General features: G+C 32.7%; 1 protein-coding gene across 4 annotated transcripts in view; it reads right to left on the reverse strand.

Moving 5' to 3' along the window:
• EYA2 (EYA transcriptional coactivator and phosphatase 2) overlaps positions 1-24,705 on the reverse strand; it is a 245,391-nt gene extending 220,686 nt beyond the window's left edge. For all 4 annotated transcript variants that reach the window (XM_053691592.1, XM_053691435.1, XM_053691514.1 and 1 more), the window contains exon 1: positions 24,376-24,705. The gene's annotated coding sequence lies outside the window, so the exon portion shown is untranslated. The remainder of the gene's footprint in view (positions 1-24,375) is intronic.
• Positions 24,706-25,699: the final 994 nt, after the last annotated feature.

Below are 25,699 nucleotides of genomic sequence, written 5' to 3' on the forward strand. Positions count from 1 at the left end.
AATTCTGGGAGCTTTAGGGGGGTGTCATATACTTTCTGAATAATAGAGTTGTACTAGTCGGGTACTTGATAATAGAAATGTGCAAAAGTTTGATTACGTTATTTGAAAAAGAAATCAACAAATGTGAACTAAATTTGTCTGAAATATGTTCATCTTCTAAACAAACTAATACTTGAATATAAAATGTGTTTCTCCATTTAATAAATAGGGGAAACTAAATAAACATATGAACAAATTTACATATTCGTTCATTAGTTTGTCTTTCGGTCAAAATTAGTTTAAATTCCTTCATCAATTTTGCAAACAAATAAAAGTTAATTTATGTATAATATCTAACATATGTTCATTTTACAAAAATCTATTTATTAAATGAATACTTTAAAACAAATATGGCAATTATTTCAATCAATTATTTAGACAGTGCTACTACCCTCATTGCTTTGGTTAAAAAATAAAAAAGAAGACACTTTGACATGGCACAGATATACTCCGTTCTTTGAGTTCTGGCCAGTTAAGTGCCTGCCATATAACAAAATCTTTTAGACAAACACAGCCTGAATGACTAAGTCATCTCATCCACAGGCAGTTAAATAATTCTAAGAAATTCTAAAGTTATTGTAGTCACTTGTGTCTGTTTGTCCTCTTTGAGGCCTAGTTAATCTCAGCCCTTGACTTCCACTTACATCTTTATGTCTAAATACACAAAACACTTGAAGCAGAAATAAATAAAGCAGGGTCTTCTTAAAAAGAACACATTGGTTGTATCTCTGACAACATATTTTACTTAAGATTATGTAAAGAAGAGAAGTATGAAAATTAAATTTATAAATATTTTCTATTTAGCAACATGCCCCATTTTGTTAACCGAACACTCACACATTGTCCCCCAAGTGACTCCATAGTATACAACTGTCTTACCAGTGCTTTGTACAATGTGACCAAGTGTGCCACCAGTAAAGGAGTTGTCTCATTCTCCTGCTTAGGCCTTGAGCACATTAGGGATAAAGCTTTAAAGGGACAGCCTACTCCAAAATTGTTATTCTTTAAAAAGATAGATAATCCCTTTATTACCCATTCCCCAGCTTTGCATAACCAACACTGTTATATTAATATACTTTTTACCTCCGTGATTACCTTGTATCTAAGCCTCTGCAGACTGCCCCCTTATCTCAGTTCTTTTGCCAGACTTGCATTTTAGCCAATCATTCCTCTTTCACACAATCACACAACACAGAATGCATCATCAAACTAAGTTTAATGAACAAAAACATTTTTTACTTGCATTTTTCTGCAAAAATGTCTTTGCATTGAAACAGTAGCATACACTTTTAGCTAATATGGGGTCTGCAGCTATTCTATGCATTCCAGTCTGGACTGATTTATAGGCACCCTCACCTCAAGCAGCTGGGATATAAGAAGAAAGGGAAGTTTCCCTAATGACTGCTAGATCTTGTTCCTTTAAAAGCTGCTTGATAGCTCAGGTCTGATCTGTTCACACTGATTAATTTCAGCCTGCTTGGCTTGCATATCTTTGCTGCAACACAATGGGACAGCTCCACCTACTGGCCTTCCCCGTATTTTAATCAAGGTGCTGCTTCTCAGTGCTTTTCAATAGCAGTCACATGACTAAAAATAAAGGGCGTTATTCTGAAACGGCGCAAATTGAACAGGCGCAAAACGAGGGCCATATATATATATGTCTATAAACCATGTATTTTTGTGTTCATATGTCTGTAAATACATATATAAATATAAATACATAAATATATATGTACACACATATAAACATATATCTATACATACATATTTAGACATGTATATATCTCTATGTTAAATCCTTTTGCCTGCCTTTTTTTCTAACACCTGAAATCTCATATCTTTGAGTCCTTATAACTTTTGTGTGCAATTTAAAAAAAAATATTTTTATTAGATAAAAGTGTTATTATAATTGTAACTGTAATTTGTAATGTTTTTTTTTATGTGTTTGTGCAACCTTTTTGTTTTTGCAAAACAGCTAACCAGAGGTTGAGGTAATCATTCTAGCTCTGTTAATTGTGTTTACTTTCAACTTGTAAAAACATTGGTAAGCCAGATGAGTGCAAAACCCTGCAAGAAACCCTTAAATGTGCACAAGCTACACCCGATTCTTATATTTTGTCTTAAATTCCACCGTAAAAACGTAAATCTTTCTTTTGAAGAGCTAGCAAAAGTGTGATAAACGAACTAGAAGGAAATTGGGGAGCTCAAGCGATTTATTTGAATGTTTTTTTTGTTTTGTTAGGATTCAATTTCTCAAGATAAAAACATCAAATGTGGTCAGTTAAAGATGCGCCAAAGTTGTGCTGTTAACTTAAAAGACATTTCCAAAAAGAAAATAGACATTGGTAAACCTTGTTTCAGCATTGCAAATTAATTTTCACAGCAATACAACATTGTTTTACTCTTTGTATGGTGGTTCAATTTAAGTTTGTGAACAACACTGCATTTTTTTCTGTCCGGTGAACAAAATGTGAAGTGGTGCTTTGCTATTTTGTAAACTTTTCACATAAATATATAACAAAATACAAAGTTTCAATGCTTGCAACAATATCTTCCTCTGGAAAGTATCTTCCTCAGTAGAGTCAAAAATCAAACTTTCATGATTCTGATAGAACACACTGTTTTAAACAACTTTCCAATGTACTTCTGTAATCAAATGTGCTTTATTCTTTAGGTATCCTTTGTTGGAGAGTAGGCTCAGGAGATGCAGTGTACTAGTGGAAAACATTGGATGAGCAAATGATGAGGCATGTATGTGCAGTCACCAATTATCAGATGGCTCCCGGTAGTGCATTGCTGCTCTTGAACATACTTAAAGTGAATGTCAATTTTCCTGTTAACAAATCCTCCAAATGCTTTCTTTTATACATATTAGTTAAACTACCACTTTATTTTTTTTGAAAAATAAACGATTAATTATATATTTTTCTTTCAAATTTGATTCAGTTACGTACGAAACTCCTCCCATTCATTACTTCCTTCTTCTCCCTGGTGTGACGTTTCGTTTAGAGCGGTCCCACCCGCTCTGTACGTATACTTTAAGCACGCTCCCGTGTACACCTTCAATTGCGCATGCGTTAGTTATCAATGCACATCACCGCCAATAGACATAAAAATGTTAAAATGCAATACATTTTAGGGGCCACTAAAGTGAGCATAGCAAGAGGCTGTTAGAAGCCATATCCTCTCACAACTGCCACTGTGAATTTATTACTCATTTTATAATGAGCGCTTCTCCGATCTAGGTATAAGTATGATTTCTAGGAAGTGCGCATGCGCGAAGTGTGAACGCGCGTCTAAACATAGATGAAGATTGCGGTAATTTAGGTTTTAACGCATGCGTATTAAGATTCTGTGACGTTTTGAAAACAGGATTGAAACCCCCGTGGTTGAATCTATGATTGGTTACAAGAGTGCATCTAAACCTGTCACTCAAATAGCGAAGATGGCGGGTGGAGGAATCAGTGCGATATCACTAATAAAAAGCTAATTTTTTGGGTAAATATAACAGTCATTGAAAAATGATGAATTAAACTTCAACTTATTTTTTATGCACATTAGTGTGGCGTTCTCGGGGGGTGGTGACTTTACATTCACTTTAAATTTGCTCATCAACAAATGATACATAGTAACTTAGTTCTAATAGCATAAGTATACTGAAATGTTGTTAAAAACGGCATGTTCTATGTGAAGCATTAAAGTTTTATTTTTAAAAATGTTTTGAACTGTCCTCCAATCAACATTCTAGCAGAAACAAAAGTGACATATGGCTAGAGCGCTGATTGGAGAACAGTTCAAACTGTTAGCTCACAAAAAAGATTATTATGAATAGGTGGCCGGAGCGCATTAAGTTAAAAAGTAAGTTATAGTGCATCTTCATTACAATTGATGACTTAAAACTCTGAAATATCACTAACATTCTGGATCTGTTAATCCAAAGGGGGGAGAGTTTACTATCATTTTAAGATACTGACATTTTAAATTCAATATCATTCTTGTATTTTATTTGTGAAATGTTTGTACTTTGTAATGTAGTAACAGTGTTTATTTCTAATAATGGCTCTAAAACTATTGTGGGGGTGTATTTAAATGCTGGTTAACACTGAACTGTGTCTTTAAATAGAACAGTTATTTTTTATTGTCCCTCATAATGTTCCAATACTAACTGGCACCTGCATTTATTAAATACAATCAATAACAAAGCTTGTTATTGGTATGTACTCAAAACATACACTGCAAGTCTGTAGTCATTTTACTTTAAATCAACAACTTTGAAGCATAAAGCTGACTGGGGGTGATGTTGCTCTTAAAGGGACAGTCTACTCCAGAAAATTAATGTTTAAAAATATAGATAATTCCTTTATTACCCATTCCCCAGGTTTGCATAACCCATACTGTTATATTAATACACTTTTTACCTCTGTGATTACCTTGCATCTAAGCTTCTGCAGACTGCCCCCTTATTTCAGTTCTTTTGACAGACTTGCATTTTAGCCAATCCGTGCTGACTCATGAATAACTCCACGGAAGTGAGCACACTATTATCTATATGGCATTCATGAACTAGCACTTTCTAGCTGTGAAAAGCTGTCAAAATGCACTGAGATAAGAGGCGGCCTCAAAGGGTTTAGAAATTAGCATATGAGCCTACCTAGGTATACCAAAAGCAAATTTAATGATAAAAGTAAATTGGAAAGTTTTTAAAAATTGTATGACCTATCTGAATCATGAACGTTTAATTTTGACTAGACTGTCCCTTTAAATCAGATACACGCTGGTGATGCGAGTATGGCAAGTTTACTATAATTGTACAAGCAAGTTGGCTGCTTTCCTGACATTGCTAACTTGGCCTGTATGAATCAACTAGGACAGGCTATTTCACCCAACTTTAAAGGGACATAAAATCCAAAAATTTACTTTCATGATTCATATAGAGAATACAATTTTAAACAACATTCCAATTTACTTCTTTTATTTAAATGACTTTATTCTTCAGATATCCTTTGTTGAAGAAATAGCAAGGCACATAGGTGAGCCAATCACACAAGGCATCTATGTACAATAAGCAACTACTGAACCTATTTAGATTTGCTTTTCAACAAAGGTTATCAAGAGGATGAAGCAAATTAGATAATAGAAGTTAATTGTAAAGTTGTTTAAAATTGCTTGCTCTTTCTAAATCACAAAAGATAAATTTGGGTTTCATGTCCCTTTAAATAAGTCAGTATCAAAATGGGGCAATACCAGAGCTTAGAATCAAAAATATATATTTTTAATTTAAATAAAATAAATATAAAAATACAATTTAAGTGTTAACAAAAAGATACTCATTTGCTTAAACATTATATTTCTATGATAAGCATGTATGTAAGGCCAGTTAAAAAGACTTCTCTACTATACATTTGGCTCACAATCATCATTGGAAAATGGCTTAAGGAGTTAAATTGACATGCAATCACAATGTTCATTTAAATTGTCGTACATTGTATATGCATCATCATCCACCAAATAATTTGCGTGAGAAAACATTTTGTTCTTATTGTGCTTAACAAGGAACATTTTTTTTTTCACAAGGAAAAAGCAAGATATCAAATTTCAATGTTATAACACAAAAGAAAATGCACAGTTCACACAAGAATGAATTTGCTTGCCTGTCCTGTGGAAATAAACTCTTAATTAGAACATACAAATGAATAATGTTAACCTAATGCACTGCCTCCCTATTTCTTAGGTAAAGGCATCTCTATTGTACGTTTATAGAAAATTATATGCTTATTCACAATGCACAACATTTTTATCTACTTGAAGGTACATGTGAAATGTTTCCTCGTTCCATCTATAAGAGGGCATTTAAATGTATCACAGGATTTTATTTTCTTAAACAGACATTTCCACATTGAATTAGTTTTCATGCTTATGGAGGTTTAATGCAGTTTAGTATAGTAGGGGTGAGATTACATATGCGGCGCAGGCTTCAGCGCAACTGCTGAAACCCACGCCACCCGTAATTTCCCCACGCACATCGGGGTATCACATAAACCCCGCCGGCAGTTCATAAAGTTCCGTAAGTCGGATAAACTATTGCTGTCCAGAAATGAGCGTAAACACAAATTTATAGAGTCGCCAGTGACTTACGGCACTTTAGAAACTGTCGGCGCCTAAGAAAAAAAAAAAAATCAAATCTCCCATAAAAGTCTAACCCACCTCCCAAAAATAAACCCGGCATGTAAAAACCCCGATATCCGCAAACCCCCCACATTGCAACTAATAATATATGTATTAACCCCTAAACTGACAACCCCCCACAACGCAATATTCCTAATTAAACTATTAACCCCTAATACACCATTCACCCACATCCCGATCTAACTAGTAAAAGTATTAACCCCTTCATCCACCAACTCCAACATCGCAAACTACCTAATAAATGTATTAACCCCTAATCCGCCATTAACCCACATTGCAAAGTACCTATTAAAACTATTAACCCCTAATCCACCATTAACCCACATCGCAACAAACCTAATAAATGTATTAACCCCTAATCCACCATTAACCCACATCACAATAAACATAGAAACATAGAAACATAGATATTGACGGCAGATAAGAGCCATAGGCCCAGCAAGTCTGCCCTAATAAATGTATTAACCCCAAATCTGCCATTAACCAACATTGCAATAAACCAAATAAAACTATTAACCCACAACGCAATAATCCTAATAAATCTATTAACCCCTAATCCACCAAAACCCCACAACGCAAATAACTAATTAAATTACTAATCCCCCTAACCTAACACCCGATAAAACCCCCCAAAACAAAAAAACCTAACACAAAAAAATCCTAAACCACCCATTGACCCTAAAGGGGGCATTTGTATGGGCATTGCCCTTAAAAGGGCATTCATCTCTTTTACTGCCCTTAAAAGGGCATTCAGCTCTTTTAAGAGTGCCCAATAAATCCCTAATCTAACCTCGCCAAAAAAAACTAACTCTAACCCCCAAATAGGTACTCATCATTCCTGAAGTCCAGCGGGAAAAGATCCTGTTCCAGGCGGTGAAGTCTTCTTCCAAGCGGCCGACATCTTCTTCCAAGCGGGGACCACTTCCTTCTTCATCCAGGACCAAGCCGGAGTGGAGATGAGCGCGGAGCAGGACCGGTGACTGCGGAGCTATGGAGCATCCTTTTTGTACGATCGCCACCGTACACTGGATAGTGAATTCAAGGTAAGCGTTTAAATATGGCGTCCCTTGCATTCCCATTGGCTGATTTGATTCTTCAAATTCAAATCAGCTAATAGGCTAAGAGCTACTGAAATCCTATTGGCTGTTTAAATCAGACTTCACCGCCTGGAATAGGACCTTCTCCGCCGGACTTCAGGAATGGTGAGTACCTATTTGGGATTAGGGATTTATTGGGCACTCTTAAAAGAGCTGAATGCCCTTTTAAGGGCAGAAAAAGAGCTGAATGCTTTTTTAAAGGCAATGCCCATACAAATGCCCCTTTAGGGGCAATGGGTAGTTTAGGATTTTTTAGTGTTAGGTTTTTTATTTTGAGGGGTTTGTTGGGTGGTTGGGTTTACTGTTAGAGGGGGACCTTAGTATTTTTTAAGGTAAAAGAGCTGTTTAACTTAGGGCAATGCCCTACAAAGGGCCCTTTTAATGGCTATTAGATTAGGGGGTGTTTTTATTTTAGGGGGCTTTTTTTATTTTCATAGGGATTAGGTTTAATTTTTTATTTTGGACAATTTTGTTTATTATTTTCTGTAATGTTAGACTTTTTTATTTTTGGTAATTTTAGATTAATTTAATTTTACGTTTTTTTTATTTTTAAGTAATGTTAGCTTTTTTATTTTAATTGTAACTTAGTATTTTTTAATTTAGGTACATGGGGTTAATTTAGGGGGTGTTAGGTTAGGGAGTTTAGTAATTGAGTTATTTGCATTGTGGGAGTTTGGCGGATTAGGGGTTAATAGATTTATTAGGTTTATTGCGTTGTGGGTTAATGGCAGATTAGGGGTTAATAGTTTTATTAGGTTTATTGCAATGTGGGTTAATGGTGGATTAGGGGTTAATACATTTATTAGGTTTGTTGCGATGTGGGGGTTGGCGGATTAGGGGTTAATATACTTTATTAGTTATTGCGGTAGGGGATTGCGGTTGACAGGTAGATAGATATTGCGCATGAGTTAGGAGGTAGTTATTTTCAGGAGGTAGATAGATATTGCGCATGCGTTAGGTGTTAATTACTATTGTCAGGGAGTTACGGTGCTCACATACTCAGTGCAAGGCTTGCTGCGCCTGCCTATGTGTGGCGAGGTGAATATGAAGTAAAATTTCTCAATTTTTGCCGAGTAAGTCCTTGCACTGAATATGTGATATTGATTTGCGACGCGGTTCTATATTAGCTTATTGGAGTAAAAATAGTGGCCGACGGGTGAAAAATACGTTCCGCATTTATATGCGGCACCGTGTATGTGATACCAAAACCGTGTAAAATATGGCGTTGCCAGCTTTTGCAGGCAACACCGCATATGTAACCTTGCTCTAGGTTTTCAGCCCCAGAGTAGTATAAACTGTAGACAAACATGCATTTATTGTTCCCATTAATTTAAATAATATGAAACTGTATTTAACTTATTCTTGAAATAAAATATTTAATACATAAACATTGTATTGTTCAATAGCTTTAAAATTTGTAACAAAAATCGTATTTTCAGGAAAAATAACATTTATTTCGAAATTTAAATAGGAAACAAAAATATTTAATACACAAAATAAATTGTTATAAAACTATACTGCAGATGCAAAACACTATCAAATTCATACTTATCATACGAAATTCAGGGTATTGTTTCCTTATTGCAAAATCAGTTTTCACACCTCTAATAATGGTTGAAAAGTGGAGTTCCATTGGTGCAGCTTAAAGATGTATGATAGGTTTGGCGTATTCTCTTCAAATCTTGCAGTTTAGTCTCGAGATTGTGTCAAAATACACAAAACACTGATAGAAAAACACGTGTATACGAAAATAGAGGCAATTCTAAGATACTATACACCAAAAGCAGAGTTAATTTGTTTGGTCGCAGTATTTAATTTTTAAAGTGCCCCTTGCTTCCTGCTAACTTTGCTCTCCTCAGCGAAGTTTCCATTTCCAACAAGTTGTACTACATTCTATGGGAGACATCTCGCAAATCGCAGGGACAAACTTTTTTTTTTTATTTCGAGAATTCCCTGAAAACAGCCTCTGTGTCAGTGTGGTTTTTCAAGTCTGGTCTGAACTTTAGATAACCAGGCACATAATGTCTATAAAGCAATAGGCACTTCCATTTTGTAACATCATTCCCTGCCGATAAGGCCAATTAGGGATAGCTATAAATAGCTCACTAGAGTATGCAACCAATGAGTGTGTAGAATACAGCAGTGTTAAGTCTGGAGTCTGCACTTCCACTTCCAAAAGGAAAGCCCCAAATTTTAAGAATAACATTACGGAAAAGGGGACAAAATAAAAAATTAAAGCATTTTGCAACATTTAACTACACATAAACATGTTATATTAAAATCTCAAGGTGTTAATGTTTCTTTAATTATAATATAATTCCGAGTTGTATTATTATTATCATATATTTATAAAATGCATCCTTTTAACATTAGGTGCACAGAAACAGAATACAAATCAAACATAAATAAATAGATGCAATTCCATAAACAATAACAGGGTACACCATGTGATTTACATGACAGGAGGGGGCATAAACTTACATGCTAAAATACTGTACTTTGGGAAAAATGAGAGAGCGTGAGGGATGAGAAACAAGAAATTAGAGGTATTCCACAGAGAAAACATTCTGTAGACTGCAGTGTGAGAGAATAATTATACAGGAGAGAAGTAGCTCTCTTATTGTGTGAGGTTTTAGTGCAACCCAGAGAAAAGCGCTATATAAGTTGTCAAGATTTTGAGGCCTCCCGGGAACAGGAGTTAAGAAGCAGCGGTTAAAAGACCGCTGCTCCTTAACTCGTCCGCCTCCTCTGAGACGGCAAACAGCAGTCCACCCGATCACATACGATCGGGTTGATTAACACCGAATCTGCAGGGGGCGGCATTGCACAGCAGTTCACCATTTATTAATGTGCGGCAGACATGATTCGCTACAGCAGATCATGTCCGCTCGCACTTTGTTATTTTGTGTTATTGCATTGTTTTTTTATCATGCATTTGTTGATGATGAAAATCTAGTGTATTTACTGATCCTCTAATGAAGTATTGCAGAGGGGACATACAGTGGCATGAAAGACCAGAGAATATAGAATTGCATTAGTCAAGGCGGGGAAAGATGAGTGACTAGATGAGAGTCTTAGGTGTAACTTTTGTGAATATGTGCTGAGTTTTATGTGTCAATAAATAAGATAAAATACATGCACACTCATGACACCAAATAAACATATTAGCGGAAAAGAGAAATTACAATAAAACAAAACTATTATGCATTTAAAAGAAAAACATTTAAACATTTTAAAAATGATTTTTTTCCCATTAGAAGTTAAATCTATTTAGTTTGATTTTGAAAATAACAAAACAAAAAAACTGCATGATAGTGCATAAATGGCTCTTGGATCAAAGACGTTCAATATCTGATAGGGGCATGGGGCAACTCCAATAGCTCTGTTGGTGGACAGTGACACACAACGCAAATCCACACAAACCCCAAAACAACGTTTAAACAAAACAAAAAAGAAAACCACATGAATTAAATGCCTGTATGGTGTGATAACGTGACAAAAATTGTAATGTTGACACTTCAAAATTAGATGTAACTAAAAATAGCAACATTTAATTTTAAAAATGCTAAATTTAGTTATCACATCTATTAGTTTATTGTTTATTTGTGTTTTAAAGTAAACCAGCAGAGTTCCTGGTATCTTCACAATTTTTAACCTATAAACACAATTTTTCATAGATGATACCATTATGTATCTAAAGCTTTCATCACAAATGTGCAAATTTATTGCTGTGTCACATTTATAACTGAAAGAAATCTGCAAACTCTGTGGTCATCATAGACTGAACAAGAAACTTTGAGATGGAGATAAAATAATTAGTTACACTACGCACATCAAAATCTGAGGTAAAATCCTCATACTAAAGGTCTTTGCTTGGTTCTTACTCATAATGAGAATGTATTTTAACAGTAATATGGCTTCAGCAGTGGTTATACCGCTGTGGCAGAAGCATCTGATACATTTCCACCGCAGAATATTTTAGTTGCTATTGACTGGCAGGTTTTAACTCTTTTACAGCCACAATGCCCTGTTAGGCAAGTGAAAACCAGATTAAAAACAACCCCTGCAGCAATGACAGTGTTAAATGTCTACACACAAAAACAAATGGGGGAGCCTGTCTCTGATATCGCATTTCGCTTTCTAGCAAATGATGTTAAACCCGCAGCAGTGAGAATGGCTGTTCTTGCTTTTTTAACCCTTTCTTTTCTTCACTGAGAAAATCCATTGTTTCAGCTGTGATTAACCCTTCTTTGAAAATTCTGTTAATTTCTACAAGCATATTAAAGTTGAATCTTACAAAACAGCCACAAATAAATTAAAACAAAAATGACACAACTGACTATAATGAAATTATTCAAAATGTAGACATAACTAATTTTGTTGTTAAATGTAAATTTTGAAAGAGCATATAAATGAGCTATTTACAACACATGCAAGAGATATATAAAGTATTATCTATAGATTACAGGGCTTGGATAATACAGCTCAGTTCAGTGGTCTGATGAAAATAGACTAAGCACTACTCTATGTATGAAGAAAGTATTTACAATACAATGCACATACATAACATGGCATAATTATATATATAGATATTTTTTTAAACAAAAGTAAGTTGCTCAAACGGTAGTCAGTGTGTAAGGTGGAACTAACATGTTTATAAATGTTAGTAGTTACTGAAAGCACAGTACATCCAATATTTCATCTCATATTTAAGTCAGTATTTCTCAGTTCAGTCATCGGAAACAGCCGTACTGAACTTTGCAAAATTAAAAAAAAACAAAAAACAACTTTTCATGTGGATATAATCAGTTCATGCAATTGATCTGGCTGCTGCACCTACATGCCAAGTAGACTGTAGGCAGTTCGGAGCAGGGAACCTCTTGTATTTTGATTGTTTAGTCTGTTTTATATAACTACTTCTCTTTACCATGAATTAGTGTCATTGTGTTTCCCTGCTCATATATCCAGCGCTACAGAAATTAGTGGTGCAAATAAATGATAATTATGTATAAATGAGAATAAAAACAGTAATTGGAAGCAAAACAAATATATTAGGAAACATGGCAAAAGCTAGGCTTTTAAGTTTATTCATTTAAGGTTAGATAGAATGAAATAAATATTAGAAAGCAGTCTTATTTTTCTGAAGTTAAAGAAACGTATGTGCTAAATCATTGCTGTAAAAACAGAAACAGCTGAATGACCATTAACTGGCTCCTGCAACACATTCTATTTTAGATTAATTGACACAGCATACAATACTAAAATACATATTTTTAATGCATTACAGAGGTGTGAAAAAGTAATCTATATTTTTTTCTGGCTTTTAAAATCCTTCAAAAGCGTAGTTCTATTTTTGTTCACTATATTTAAATATATTGCTAATATTTAGACACTCTATATTCCTTACTGTAGGAAGAATGGATATTGTGATTAGGGAAATATCTTTAGATAATATGATTAGTAATATTAGAAATATTAGCAAGCACATGACTACATCTTCCATAACCCAAATGCTTAGATAAGATCACAGCTTATCAGCAGTTAATGAATGGAAACGAGGAAGTGGTATAAAATCAGCCAACTTCAGAGAAATTATAATGTTTGAAAGACAGCATTCTCTCCCATTCTTTCCACAAATCCAGTCTGTTACCAGATTTGTATGTTTATAGCAACAACACTATCTAATGAAACAGGTTGACAGCTGTATAAAAATAACAGCCAATAAAGTGTATGTATTTCTTGTTACATAACCAAAAATGTTAGGTACCAGAATTTAAATATGAGGAGAGGTACCCCAAATGTATCAAACCTATAGTATGGTTTCTTTTATTAGTGTTATTAGTACATAGCAAAGTCAAAACTTTTTTTTAGTCATTACTAAATCTGGTATAGCTACGTTCTGGTATAGCTACGTTCTGGTATAGCTACTGAGGATATTTTAGAGGTTTTCCGTTCTAATTGAAAGACAGCATATGTGGCAGACTTAAAAAGTATTATTTTTCTTAATACAAAGAGTGATCTTAACCATAGTTTCCCAAAACCAGATTTTTAGAATTACCTTGTCTTACCAACAGGATATACAACCATAATCACTGAGCAGCTGATTATATAACATGTTCTGCACTTCAGACATTGTGCAAATCTGGCCTTATAGTAGGCTTCTTCGGGGAAGAGTTGAGAAACTCTTCCCTAACTATAAATTTACTCTCTATGTGGAGGAAAATTAATTCATGAGAAAAAATAGAGCAGGGGTATGTGCTAGACTATATTTTTCAACCAAGGGTGTTAGAGTTTTCCATGGCAACCTGGTTCATTTTAATCTCATAAAATCAATAAGGAATGCATGATGACAAGCTGCTCCTATTGGTTCAGAAGCAATTGGTGAGTCATCACAATATATTAAAGTGGAATATTTGCTGGAATTCCTAAATAAATGTAAAAATTCAACTACCATCACAACTCAGGTCTTCACACTGACTAATGTTTTAGTTTTTTTTACTTTCACAAATCTCATGGAAAAATTGAAAAATTCTCTATTTTCCTTAAACATATATATTTTTTAATTTATTTTTTAAATTTTAGCTTTAAAGTGCATTTTTATTAACTTATTTAAAGTTTACAAGTGGTGCAAAAAAAAAAAAAAGCACATTTCATATTTTAATTTTACAGCCAATCAAAATGTAAATGTAGCTTAATGGCGAATGCTTAACTACAAGAAATTGAGGAGATTTAAATGATTTATTTGTAATACTTAAATACAAAAACTACTTTTTACTAAGGAAAAAGTTCCATGAGTTTAAGAGGCTTTAGTCATAGCCTACACATTTGTATATGAAACCTTGATGGCAAGGTAATCTCACAGATTTGCCCTATTGAGTAGTGGTGGTTTTTTTTCAATAACAATCTGGGTTTTGTATTGGTGGCAAGGTAATCACACAGATTTGCCCTTTCATCATCATCCGGGCCGTATAATAGGTTCACAAGTTACAAATGAATCACTAGTTGAATTCAACAGACTGTCAATGCTATTCAGCAGAGTGCCTAGATGTAGCCCAGATTGTGATGTCATCAGTGGGTGCAGCTTGGTAGCCATTTCAAAGTGGCCAGAAACAATATTCATTTTAAAATAACGTTTTTACTGTTCATGTTGCATTATATATAAAGGTGTGCAGTGGGCTAATTTACAGCTTAATATAAGGTAACACTTTAAGATGACTAAGGTGTAGAATGTCCCTTTAAAGGGACAGTCAAGTCAACAAAAACTTTCATGATTTAAATAGAGAATGTAATTTTAAACAACTTTCCAATTTACTTTATCACCAATTTTGCTTTGTTCTCTTGGTATTCTTAGTTGAAAGCTAATTCTAGGAGGTTCATAGGCTAATTTCTTAGACCTTGAAGACTGCCTCTAATCTGAATGCATTTTCACCACTAGAGGGCATTAGTTCATGTGTTTTATATAGATAACATTGAGCTCATGCACGTGAAGTTACCCTGGAGTGAGCACTGATTGGCTAAAATGCAAGTCTGCCAAAAGAACTGAAATAAGGAGGCAGTTGGCAGAGGCTCAGATACAAGGTATTCACAAAGATAAAAAGTATATTTCTATAACAGTGTTGGTTATGCAAAACTGGGGAATGGTTAATAAAAGGATTATCTTTCTTTTTAAACAACAAAAATTCTGGTGTTGACTGTCTCTTTAAATGTTGGCCCATATGAAAAGCACTGTAGGTTAAATCAATTTGTACAGCTGAAATGGTAATACAAAATGGAGTTAATTTCACAGAATACAACAACTATTTGGCTTGAACCAGTTATATAACAGGCGACCAGACATTAGTAAACTGGCATCTATTTTTGGTGAAGTTTGTTAGTATGGCTTATTTTTATACAAAGTGGACCACACACTAAATCTTGTAAGATGAGTGCATCAAATAAGCACTGATTTGATAAAGATATCAGAATATATTTCAGAAGATAAATATTAAAATTTATTTAACTTGAGGCCATTTTATCACAATACATCTCTTAGTCTACTGGTTGATCTCTTACAGTTGACTGTGAGCTACCTTGTGGGCACAGATTAACATTAAAGTCTGGGCAGTCAGCTTGGGTTTCAGAACAACATTTGCCTACTAGCAGCGTGTTTGTTGTAGAACCATTGTAGTCAAGCTTTTACATCTTGCTTACTATTGTTAGCATAAGATTTTGTTAACAGTGATTAAAACTTTAATTGCTATATTGACTACAGGAATTCCTTATCACTTTTTCTGCATGCCATTCAGAGGAACATATAAAAATGCAACTTTCAGTGCTAAAAAACAAGTCTTAAACCTATGTATCATAGGGGTTGACAAATCTGGGTCTAAATTATGAGGCAGCAATAATATTTAGAGCCAGATACAAATGTTTCTATATAGATATATGTAGGAGCTGTGGCATCTTGGCTCCCATGATTTGTCAAGCCTTGACATATTTAACACAGGTCTTGAGAAATTTATATTTTGGAAATATAGGGTCCAGCTGCATATTTTTTTGAGCTATGCAAGGGTGTTTAATCACAAATATATGTTATATAATCTAACATTTTAATAGCCAATTATTTAGAATAAGGAGGCTATATTTATTCCACACTGAAAACCGTAATTGTAGTCAATCCTTATAATGAACGACACAAGAATTTAATACTTAGGAAGCAAAAGTAAAATTCTAGGTGGCCTGACTTAATCAAGCTTTGACTATGATTTGGGAAAACCAACAACCCTGATTTAAATGGCCTGGTAATAATGAAGACTTCTGGTAGAAATTAAATTGTAAAGCCATCTAAAAACAATACAAAATATAAAATGCCATCATTTGGCTAAAATATTGGTGCAATTTCTAGTTGAGAAAAAGGGGGTAGAAGGTCAAAGAGAAGAAATTGCTCACAAAAAGTTGGTGGTATGGTAGGACTGGACAGGTCCATCATAATACAGAAAAGCAGAGATTTTAAAAAAAGCTGCTTTTGCCTTTTTTTATTTTACCCACTATGGCACCATGTTGTCTAATCCCAGTGATAACACAGACACCACTTGGTAAGTATGAACAAAACATATCTACCAATCAGCGCTGATGCTCATATACTGGGTGTGTACATGTGGCACCTATATGGTGTTGAAAAAAAAGACTAAATCAGTCTTTTTTAATGCAATTTGCATCGTGAAGCACCTTAAAATAGTAGGCCTGGACTGTAGAGTATACTACTGAATTCCACACTGCACCTTCACAATGCTTTCCGTGTGTGTTAAATCAGCCTTGGTAACAAACCAAACGAATGTAAACTTCACATCAGCTCATTAAAGTATTATTACTGCACAATTACACGTCCACAGGACAACACAGCTACTCTGCCCTAAAGATATTTTACAATAAGGGGCATATATTTAAATTAACTCAGCACTGTCTTATAACAACTGTTACACTTGCCAGAACAATTTATTTTTAAGGGAAAAAGTAAATGTGCAGGGCAGCTGTTTTAACACAGGGAAAACACTCTCTATGATGATAGAATGGGAGCTATATAAACTCCTCACTAAATGTTATATAAACAGCAGGTGGGCTTATGGGAGAAAATGGACAATTTAGAAGTAATTCCAGATTCTGGCCCTAATCTAAATTTATTGCAATGTAAAACAGAAAGTCTGGGACCCGTTTCATGGTGCATTGATGATTCACCGTAGAAATGTAGAATTAGTAAAACTGAAAGATGCAACTAACAGGGACAGAAAAGTTAGATGGCTGGTGCCTTGTGAGATTATTTCAAGGATTTCCTAGACAACTACAATTTTTACCAGTTAGTACGTTCTTAATGAGTCTGATTTGAAACCAGTTTGAAAGTATCACTCCAAGATATTTACCAATGACAAAAAATAGCTGATATTCTAGTAAATGTTTCACCCTGTATTGTATACCGGGTTATTGCTTGATATTTTTGTATATTAGGATGCATTGAATATTATTAATATTGCTTTGCAAATAAGAAACAGTGATTTTTTTAAGGGGATATTCTATATTCATATGAATGAAGTGTTTATAACACATGCTGGAAAAATATTGAGTATTAATTGAATACATTATACACACGTACAATTATACACACACACATAATATATGTACACACATTAATGGTATGTATTTCTCATTACTGCTGGATTTAGATGAAAGCTCTCAGCAGATGAACTTCTCATAACCTGATACTGATTTGTCTCAAGTTTTGTTTTCAACTTTCTATAATGGTTAGAGCAGCAAAAATACATAACCAACAGTGACTATGTATAATAATACTGCATTCATTAGTATTGCATTACCATTTTTATTCTCATATTAGAATTTTTGTTTATTTTGCAAACAATTTAAATTACATATTTCCGATGGCAAGGACTATTTTATTCTCTTCTGTAATAAGCAATAGAATCTGATTCATTTTTCTAAGCTTATTTTAATTGGGTAAAACACAATAACTACTCAAAACACATATCAGAAAAATAGTGAAGGTACAAAGTAAAAATAGATTATTTTAATAAATCTCTTTATTTCTGTGTGTGTGTGTGTGCTTTATGTCATTACTTAACATAAAATTAAATAGCGTAATAGTTGACCCAGCTTTAATCGGTTCTAATGAAACCTGGTTGTCATGATATCATTTGGCACTTATATCAGGAGGGAAATCTAATTTAGAGATTGATAAATTTCAAAGCTGCCTAAAGAAGCAGATGCAAGATTCTCATCTTGTGCATGATTAATAGATAGCAGACATACATGTCTTTCTTAGGAGGTGCTATTTTTAAGATTAAAGTTCAACAGAAGAGAAAAAATCATATGTTTCTATATTACTTTGTTTATGTTCTCTTATATTTTTGTTCTGTAAAATAAAATAAAAATAATGCGTGTCTTTGTCTAATGATACACAGAGGAATTATCTCAGTATATCATATTTTACTATCAGTATATCATTGCATATTTATTTTGTTACTACAACTATCAAACATTAAATAGATTTGAAATAGCCAGAGTATGTATTAATTGATAAAGAGAGCCCTGCACATGGACTATGATACATAACTATTTCTGATTTTAATTAATAGCCCAGTTATTGCCTTGTTATGAACAATATCCTCCCATATTGCACTTCTCTATAGCTTATCTGACCTTACTTTAAATTACACAAATTAGTGCAGAAGTTCATTTTATCTGACCCTTACTGGCCACAGCAAAGAGGATAAGATAAACACACTCAAAGGGTTTTTCAAGGGGAGTATAACTAGTAGCAAAATCCTATACATGTTACCAACTATAGGACAGATTTGAATGTTTATAAAATATATTCAGTGCAGATCTTTGGCAATGCAATTCTTAATTACTAATATTTATTATGCTTACATAAAAATTACTGTAATGTCCCTTTGTATAATGCTTTGAGAAATGATCTTAAAATTAAAGGGACAGTATACTGTAAAATAGTTTTTCCCTTAATGTGTTTACAATTGCTTTTTTTACCAACTGCGGAGTAAAAAATGTATGAAAATTAGCTTTTTAAGGTTTATTTCTGTATATTAAAGCTCTGATTTTGTGTTTTGAAGCCACAGCCTAATAAAATAGGTTGAGCTTGTAGGTATAATCAGATCTCATTACTGTATCACATTGTGCACATATACCTGCTTCTTTATCTTATATCTGTCCTTAAAACAATCACCAATACTTTGAGAGAACAATGGAAAATCAACATTTTATTACCTTATCTCTTCTTTATCACACTGGGAGTGTAATTTCTTCTGCTGGCTGTGTTTACAAAGCTTATCTATAGCTGGTACGCGCGGCCACAAACTTTCAGAATAGGTGGGGATACCACATGCTAAATTAACCATTTCAAATGTCAATATAAGGGTAAAGGAGCTACTTGTAAACAATTTAATACACTCCAGCAGGTAAAGTGGATCATTGGGAACAAATTAAAGGGGAGAAAATATTTGAGTAAACTGTCCCTTTAAGTATATTTTTCAAGTATGGCATAAAATAAATTATAGATTTGATGAGAACTTCTTGCAAGTCAAAAGGCAGTCAATGGACTTTAGACAGATAGATAGATAGATAGATAGATAGATAGATAGATAGATAGATAGATAGACAGACAGACAGCCCTGGAGACATAGGGAGCTGAATATGACAGAGATTGAATGTCAAGAGTGAGAGATTTGTGCAAGATCAGTGGTGAGTCGAAAAAGCTAATAAACTACAAGACAATGTAACATCTAAAACTACACTTGGACACACAGATAATGTGCTGCACAATGAATTGAGGGTAGTAAATAAGAGCAGCATATGCTTATGTGTATAAAATCCGTTTTTCAAGAAATAATTAAAAACAAACACACAGTGAAATAGGCCCCTTTTATACTTTTTTTTGCTGACTCTCTTTTCTATGTTTTATTTGCATTATATTAATGAAGTTACTGCAGTTCTACATGCAAATAAAAAGTAAACCCGGAGTGTCACAATTCAAATGTACATCTCTGGTAAAAAGTGCAAGAATTCAGGCCCATCCTTTAAAACTGTCCATGTAAGCAACAGATATACAGAAAACAATAATTAATACACATACTACTTGAGGTCATACCCTACAAGTTAGTAATTGGGCTACTATTCTAGCTTTATCTTCATACTACTGAGAGCATCAATATGACACTGACCACATCACCCTAAGCTGCTGTATTTACTATAGTTTATACATTCCTCAGATATTGGTATAAGCCAAATTTTCTATTAAAAAATAAATAAAATTAAATAAAAACCCAACACATTTAAAAAAAATATTCTAATTGGAGAACTAATATCTAAATATTGCACGTATCTAAGTATTATATGTCTAAATATAAAAGAACTTCCATGAATAAATCGTCCTCCTCTGTGAACATACACTCAATAATTAAGAAGGTTCTTGTATTTGTCATATTCAATTTTATTATTATTATTATTATTATTATTCAGATGATAGTCCATGTTCTTTATGTACATGATTCAGAAGTGTAGCTTCAGTTACTGAAAATATTTTTCAAGCCTTCAGATTGACTTGTCTATACTGAAAGAAAAAAAAAAAAGCTCTCTGTAGCTTCAAGCTAAAATCCAGCAAATTAATCCCTTGGGTGGGAAAGGAGACAACAAGGCTGGGGTTAAAACTTCAATCTTCTATAATTCTTAATAAATTAAACTTCTGATTTTTAACCTAAATACATATTTGGAATTGAAATGTGACTTTCATTATTATATACAAATTCAATATGTCACTTTGAAATATGCATGAATGTCACATATTAAGTTTTAAAAATTCTCTTCAGCGCATAAAAGACAGTTTTTATAAAATGTACTTTGCTTTCTTTTAAAAAAATAATAATTTTGCAGTCAGTAGAGTCCTTAAAAAAAGGCAAAGGCAAGGATCATGGTGAAGTATGCACTACAAGTGCAAATTATGGGCATATGAAACTTTTAAACTATACCCCACAACACAATGGCCTAATAAACAAAGATAATGCGTGAAAATAAAATTAATTGTCAATATATTTATATAAAAAAGCAGTCTTAAAATACATGGCACACAATAACTTGAATAAAATAGAAAATCACGACACAGGGAAAATTATGGCAGAAAAAACTGTAAACATTTATACATAAATTATTTAGGCCTAATAACAGTTTAAAATATAATATACACAATTTAATTTAATAGAAGTTCTGTTTTGCACTACAATTAGCTTATCTCTACAATTAGCTTCTTTCTACACTACTTGAAATAGATCTTTATTAGACAGTTAATGCCGATCAACAGAATAGACCATTTTTAAGTGTCAGCACATTTGGGACAATGTCTCAGACCATTGTCACCACTATGTCATTCACTTATTTGGCACCTAATTGGTTGGTGTACCTTCACATTATTATGGCTGGATTTAGAGTTGGCTAAACACCGTTAGATGAGTTAAGAGCATTAAATAAAGTAAACGAAGCATTGTTTTAAGTGAGTTATGTATCCAGCAATTGTCTTTTCTCTGTATTTAGCTTTAGTAAGTAGACAATCTGTATTGAGGTTTCTTCTCTGTCAACAACACTCTGTTTTGCTAAATCCACAGGACTACTCTGCATTAGTTTAAGCATCAAGGCGTTTGTTTTACTAAATCCAGCATTTTCCTTTTCTGACAAAGAGCACATTCTTCAAAATCTACCTTTACCTCTAAAATATATTAGCTCAAAAACATTATACTATTAAATTATTATTATTTTTTTTTAAGATTTAATGTTAAAGTTTATTTATTAAATACCTGCACTTTTTATTTTACAAAATTTTTTACCAGCTAAATAAAATGTTAAAATATTAAAATGTAGAGTTCCTTAGCGTCCTTTAATCTTTTGTGTTTATTCCTACAGCAGGGAATTTAAGGCAATTTCAGCTGTGTTAAAAATAGAATTTAAGTTAAAATTGTTCTCACCTTTGAATTTTTATTTATTTAAATAGTGTACGACTAATGTATATGAGAATCTCCTAAATATGAAATTGTGATAAAATGTGAGAATTGGTAATGGTAATATATACATTCCACTAGCATCTGAGTTTGCATTATTTACCACAGAAAACACTAGTTCTAATATTTGTCCTTGTAACAAAAATAAGATAAACATAATAATATAAAAATTTAAAACTACAGGGTAATATGTGTGTGACAATTAAAATAATATTAATTATAATGTAGAAGTTTGCATGGCACTTAAATTGCAGCAATTAATTTGATTTATTTAAAACTAGTTTTTTTTTTTCAAAACACATTAAAAAAGTTTATTGTGAGAAACCAGTATTTTTAAGTTTGTTTTTTAAAGGTAAATATTTGTTGATCTCATGAACTTTATAAATGTAATGGTGATATGATGTTTTTAACTTTTCCTTTTGGTAAAATAGATAGACTTTTTACATTTAAAATAAATACTTAGTGCTACACACTGTTTAATCTTTCACAAGTAATATTTTTTATTTAATACGTATGCAAACACATCTATTTTTGTAAACTTCAACAATTGCACAGCATTAGAGTATTAATTAAATATATATTAACCTAAAAATTAGTATGTCATTTTCATCATCTTCCTCATATATGTAAAAAAAATGAACTTGTTTTAACTGTACATTTATTCTGCATTGAGTTTTTAATTTTATTAATAAAAATTAACATCCAATTAAGTCTAATTAAAATCAAATTATACTTTTTACCTTTTATTGACTTGAATAATAATTTTAAAAAAACAATCAACAAACAAATGTGATAAATTATAATGGAATGAATGGGTTTCCAATTAAATGTTATAGTTATTACAGCTAAATAGCAATTTTCCAGTTTTCATTGACAACTGATTAAAAAACAATTTTGAAGCTCAAGTCCTTTGAAATTAGTAAATCATTTTAACAGAAGTCATTTTATGTAGCAGCTGGAAATACAGGTTTATTTTTATTGAGCTAAATCTATGTCAAAAATGATTAAAAAGCTTTGTTAAAGATTAAAACATAACTATGGTATTCCATACTGTCTGAGATACAAATACTTCTTTTTTTTATTCTGTTTATTAATTGCAATAAGATAGATTGATTACTTCATGAATGGTAGAGTGGATGTGTTAATTTAAAAATGTATATTTCCTCCAAATAGACACATTTCAAGTTTACAAAATATTGCCAAATCTATTTATACAAAAACAAGGACAATGTTAATTTAATTGAACTAATTAATATAATTTACAGCAGTTGTTATGAAAACACTACCTGATTTTATCTATGGTGAATTGTACTTTTATATTTTGATTTTTGACAGTTGCAAAAACCACATAAAAAAACTTTATAATTTGATGTTTTTATATTAAATAAGCAGAACATACCTCTGTTTCGTTTTTATTGGTTAGTGTTGGTATAAAAATAACAGACATGACTAAATTCTACATGATGCACATCAAAAGTTAGCCATAAAAAAGCTGAGCTATATGCTAGTTTAAATGTTTGTTTATCAATGTAACAATACATATATATATATATATATATATATATATATATATATATATATATATATATATATACACACACAGTGTATATATATACACACGTATATATATATATACACACACACACCTATTGTTTACATATATATACATTTATATATATGTACACACACACAGTGTATATACACACACATATATATATATATATATATATACACACACACACACACACACACACAGTGTATATATATATACACACACACACACACACATATATATATATATACACACACACACACACATATATATATATATATATATATATATATATATATATATATATACACATACACACACAGTATATATACACACACACACACCCACATATATATATATATATATATATATATATATATATATATATATATATATATATACACACACACCTATTGTTTACATATATATACATTTATATATATGTACACACACATATACAAAATCTAGTATTGAGGTAAAGTTTTAAATAAAAACTATTTTAAAATGATCTTACATTTACATTATCAGAAATTCAAGAACTGATTAGTGTATATACAGTAGTTATTAATTTGGACAAAATGTGAATCTCACTGAGCCTTTCAAGCTTGATTTGACACTTTGCAAGCATTTTGGTCCTCAGCCTTAATTTTATCAGTTTACAAGAAAGTAAACAGATTTTGCTGCATGATCGCTATTAATTTATGTTATATTACATATTAGCATGTATTAGTTGTTGTTTTTTCTTGTTTTTAACAGAAATGCACTAATCTATCTGAAGAATTGTAACGTTTCATAAACTGGATACACATTAAAAGAAAACCTTAACCACAACGATCAGATTTGGTCTGTTCCACAAACAAACTTTTTCTGACAAGCAAAACACACACCAAACACTTCATCACCCTCCGCATCCATAAAATGGGCAGAAATGAAAAGATCAGATAAGACTTACCACTGACGAAAGGAAGATTTCCACGTTTCCCTGTACGACTGCTGTCTGCTTCTGCAGCTGGTGAAGTCACTAACGAGCTCAAAGTGAAAATAGCTCAAAATACAGTATGAGGCTGATCAGCCTCTCCTGTTCCACACAATTAAACAGGCAAGGACAGAGCTTTGGGATTACAGAGCTCACCAGTCTTGGTACAAAGTCTGCAAGTAGTTGTGAAGTTCATATGATTTCCTCAATGGAGAATAGTGCGCACATTAAAAAAAAAATTAAAAAATAAAGAGAAGTGTTTGGGTGATCCTCCTGTCCAGGTGCTGTTGTGATGACTGCCCCTCTCCAACTTGAGGAGGGAGGGTATGGACACACTGGAAGGGGAGGGTGCATGTGGGAGAGGAGAAAGGGAGACAGCAGGGAGGGGGTGGCTTCGACAAGCTTTAAATCCTAAACCGGTCTGCAGAGCCTTAGTACAAAATGAGGGACTGGTACTTGAACGTTGAAGAGGGCTGTGTGGAAAATATATATATTGAAGCAACAGCAAAACCTATGAAAGTTTCACATTATGTCTAGTTTCTTTTTTACATACGCATTTTGTCATGTCAGCTGACTTCAATACTAAATATAAAACACAATACAACATCGAAATTTGGGAGATAGGAAATGGCAGAGAGTATTTGCCACAGATACATAAATACCTCATACCCGTCATATTTTGAAGTAAAACAAAATTACCTCACTTGTTTCAGGAATTTGGATGAATTATGTAGATAAAAATAGTAATAATTTTTATTTTCAAGGTACACACACTTGTAGGTACACAATATATTCATTACAACACCTGTCAAGTCACACCATGAGCTAGTGTGACACACACTTTGGAGCCTGTCTTCAAACACAATGGGGCAGCAAGATCAATTAATAAAAGGTCATCTCTTTCTATGTGATCATCTAAACTCAAAAATCTGTAAAAATGTTACATTTACATTGCATAACATTTCTCTCACATTAAAAACAATAACATTTTCAAAATAGTTAACCTCACAGAAATATGTTAAAATCTATCCATTTACAAAATTATCATCGTTTAAAATATCTAATGACACCTCAAACAATATATTTCACACTTAAACAAAACGTTTTCAAAATGTTTGCTTATCGTAAACTTATAAAGTAAAAATTGAATAAAAATGTTTCAACACAAAGGGTTATTTGCTAATAAATACCAACATACACTATACAATGCTCCTGGATTATATAATTCTAAAAAAAAGAAAATTAGATTAGAACATATATGGTTAGATAAAAAAAATCACTAAGGCTCAAATGCATATGA

The sequence above is a fragment of the Bombina bombina genome, chromosome 1 (assembly GCF_027579735.1).
Source record: "Bombina bombina isolate aBomBom1 chromosome 1, aBomBom1.pri, whole genome shotgun sequence".
NCBI classification, from domain to species: domain Eukaryota; kingdom Metazoa; phylum Chordata; class Amphibia; order Anura; family Bombinatoridae; genus Bombina; species Bombina bombina.